At 42.3% G+C, this 3,967-nt stretch overlaps 1 pseudogene across 1 annotated transcript; it reads left to right on the top strand.

Annotated features, from left to right (window-relative positions):
* Nucleotides 1-1,316: 1,316 nt before the first annotated feature.
* Nucleotides 1,317-3,122, top strand: LOC110589297 (annotated as a pseudogene). The gene has a single exon (XR_002480880.2). The product of XR_002480880.2 is annotated as a hsc70-interacting protein-like (transcript).
* Nucleotides 3,123-3,967: the final 845 nt, after the last annotated feature.

Genomic DNA, 3,967 nt, shown 5'->3' with positions numbered 1-3,967 from the left:
GGAAGGAAGGAAGGAAGGAAGGAAGGAAGGAAGGAAGGAAGGAAGGAGGGAAGGAAGGGAAAAAAATGATCCCAGAGTCTAAGGTGGAGTCAGACAAACAGACTGGATAGAAAATTATACTTGCCATGTCCAGGACAGCATGATAATCATTGAAGTCCTATGAAGATGTTGTGGCAGAGCCCTTTTGTGATTCCTTTCCAGCCTGTAGCCTACTCCCTTTCCTGAGAACTACCACCCCACTCACAGAGATGTACCTTTGCACTCCTATTTGACATAACTGACTGAACCAAATCGGAGCCAATGGATTGTCCTCAACAGGAGTTTGGAATTTGGAGATAGGAGCCAACCTCTGCTATATGCCTGGATGAGGGAGTAATGAGAAACTAAGCTGGAAGCGGCCATAGTTGGCCTTATTCACATGCACAAAAGTGACGGGTATGCACAGATGACATAGAGGCACAGAGGAGAGATGATTCAGCCCTGAAAAAACAGAACAGCTGTGGCTCCAGATGTTCTCTCAGGTCTGGACCCTAGTCTCCTACATTCCTTGTTCCTGCATGCTCCTTGGGTATTCCTACAGATCCTTTTAAAACTTTACTTTCAGTGCTTACACTAGTCTGAGTGAGTTGGAGTAAGTAATAACCAAAATGCCTGGTTTAGATCACCATGTCCTGTTATGACAAATATGCTCTCCTCCTGAAACATGAGTCAGAACACAAGAAAGTCTTATGATATATACCCTGTACATGGAAGATGAATTTTACCCACATCACCTGGGAGCAAATAAAATCAAAAGACAATGGACTGCACATCTAGAGACTTTAGAGACCTGGGGAAAAAACTGAAGAACACAGAGCAAATGATTATATTTTAATTTTCTTCTTCTTTCTAAAGATCATAACTTTGTAGAAGAAAGAAATATGGGGGCACTGGGGTGGCTCAGTCGGTAGAGTGTCCAACTCTTGGTTTCAGCTCAGGTCATGATCTCAGGGTTGTGAGATCAAGCCCCACATTGCACTCCTCACTCAGCATGGAGTCTGCTTAGGATTCTCTCTCTCTCCCTCTGCCTCTGCCCCTTCCCCTGCTTGTGCTCTCTCTCTCTCAATAAATAAATAAAATCTTAAAAAAAAAAAAAAAGAAAGAAAGAAGGAAAGGAATATGCAGCATCAAGAAAGGAGAAGCTAACACTAGAGTCAGTCTCCTGACTTGGGGTTTGCCCAAGAGAATTGTTGAGTCATGGCAAAGGATAGAGGGGATTTTATAAGGAGAGGGAACAATGTGAGACAGTAGTCTTAAAAACAGGATCAAAGCTTCCACACGATCACGCTGAGCTAGTACCCGGGCTTGGAATCGGGCCGCAACCTCAGCCACGCCTGCCGCCTTTCACCGCCTCTGGACCATGGACCCCCGCAAAGTGAGCGAGCTTCGGGCCTTCGTGAAAATGTGTAAGCAGGATCCGAGCGTTCTGCACACCGAGGAAATGCGCTTCCTGCGGGAGTGGGTGGAGAGCATGGGGGGTAAAATACCACCTGCCACTCATAAAACTAAATCAGAAGACAATATCAAGGAAGAAAAAACAGATAGTAAGAAGGCGGAGGAAAACATAAAGACAGACGAACCATCAAGTGAGGAAAGTGATCTAGAAATTGACAATGAAGGTGTGATTGAACCAGATACTGATGCCCCTCAAGAAATGGGAGATGAAAATGTAGAGATAACCGAGGAAATGATGGATCAGGCAAATGATAAAAAAGTGGCTGCCATTGATGCCCTAAATGATGGTGAACTACAGAAAGCCATTGACTTGTTCACAGATGCCATCAAACTGAATCCTCGCTTGGCCATTCTGTATGCCAAGAGAGCCAGTGTCTTCATCAAATTACAGAAGCCAAATGCTGCCATTCGAGACTGTGACAGAGCTATTGAAATAAATCCTGATTCAGCTCAGCCTTATAAGTGGCGAGGGAAAGCACACAGACTTCTGGGCCATTGGGAAGAAGCAGCACATGATCTTGCCCTTGCTTGTAAACTGGATTACGATGAAGATGCTAGCGCAATGCTGAAAGAAGTTCAACCGAGGGCCCAGAAAATTGCTGAACATCGGAGAAAGTATGAGCGAAAACGTGAAGAGCGAGAGATCAAAGAAAGAATAGAAAGGGTTAAGAAGGCTTGGGAAGAACATGAGAGAGCCCAGAAGGAGGAAGAAGCCAGACGACAATCAGGAGCTCAGAATGGCTCTTTCCCGGTGGCTTTCCTGGGGGAATGCCTGGTAATTTTCCTGGAGGAATGCCTGGAATGGCGGGGGGGATGCCTGGAATGGCAGGAATGCCTGGGCTCAATGAAATTCTTAGTGATCCAGAGGTTCTCGCAGCCATGCAGGATCCAGAAGTTATGGTGGCCTTCCAGGATGTGGCCCAGAACCCAGCGAATATGTCAAAATATCAGAGCAATCCAAAGGTTATGAATCTCATCAGTAAATTGTCATCCAAATTTGGAGGTCAAGCATAATAATGCCCTTCTGACAAATAAAGCCCTTGCTGAAGGAAAAGCAACGATCACCTAATGGATGTCGCAATAATACAAACCAGTGTACCTCTGACCTTCTCATGAAGAAAGCTGGGGTGCTGTGAAGAGAATCCCTACCCCTCTGCCCCACATGCAACTGAAACATTCTATAGTGGTTTGCCATTAGGGTAGTCATTCAGATAATGTTTTCCTACTAGGAATTACAAACTTTAAACACTTTTAAACCTTAAAAATATTTAAAAACATATTAAAAGGGTGTGTTAGTCCCTACATTTTTCTTTACTAATCATTTCAGTTTTTTTCCTTTGGATTAATTGGGCAAGGAAGATACTTCAGTGTGGAAGATTTATTGCTCAGTTTGAGTGAAATAAAGGTTTATTAGTGGGAGGCAAATATAACATTTAAATAGATGAAGTTTGAGTTGGAGATATGGTTTCTGAGGCATTTTGACTTGTCTTCTTAAATGCTTTATTTTTTAAACACAATTTATTTGGATAAAACCATTGGGACCACCAGTATTGCAGTAGGACCTGGGTAGGGACCGGAAGTGCTTGGCAGGGCAGCAGCAACCTTACTCCTTTTATATAGTGTGCACCCTCGTGCAGATGCATTTAAATCTTACACTGTGGTGAAGGGATGATTTTTATAATGCTGCAGTAGAATTGGATTACTTAGCTGTGTTCTTGTCTGATATAGAAAATAAATGTTTGCATTATTTCCACATAGGGGAAATAAGGGAATACTTTTCTTTTTATATTTCTGTGTTTAGAGTGACCTTCCTGGTCAGAAAATACCCATCTCTTCATGTGCTTTCTACTTGTTTTCACTTGCCCCCCCCATACTCTTTTTGGGCTAAAGATAGTCCTTTTTCACTGGCTTCATCACTACTGTATCATTCACAGCATAATTGTGCAAGTATATGTCATGCTGGGTTTAATATGTAATATAGTGATTATGTAAGGTAATAAAAAAAAAAAAACAGGATCAAAGATGATGATCTGCAGTATCGTCAAAGAAGGTGAAAACCTCATCAAAAATTATGCAAGTGGAAACTACAAAGTCACCAGACTTTACACAGACAGGATCCTCAGATTCAAATAATAGGTAAGGAAATTAAGATAAAAATATATCATCATTCCAGAAAAATGGCACTGTGAGGGAATTCATGTAAGTCCCCCTCTCCCTATTTCCTCTTTCCATCCATGAAAACCAGGACAGGACTGAGAAATCTCACAACAGTGAGCTCACACTTTAGGTCATGATCTAGTGATAGCCTATTTCTTCTCATATGAGAAGCTTAAGGGGGACAATGGACCAGCTGGCCTCAGTCCCCAATCCTATTATTGGAGTAGTACTCTGCTGATATGATTACAAAAAGAGGGATTTTTTTAGAAGATTTATTTATTTATTTGAAACAGAGAGAGTGCATGTGTGTGCAAGT

The sequence above is a fragment of the Neomonachus schauinslandi genome, chromosome 6 (assembly GCF_002201575.2).
Source record: "Neomonachus schauinslandi chromosome 6, ASM220157v2, whole genome shotgun sequence".
In the NCBI taxonomy this organism is placed as follows: Eukaryota; Metazoa; Chordata; class Mammalia; order Carnivora; family Phocidae; genus Neomonachus; species Neomonachus schauinslandi.
This window is presented reverse-complemented; position numbering and strand designations above follow the sequence as displayed.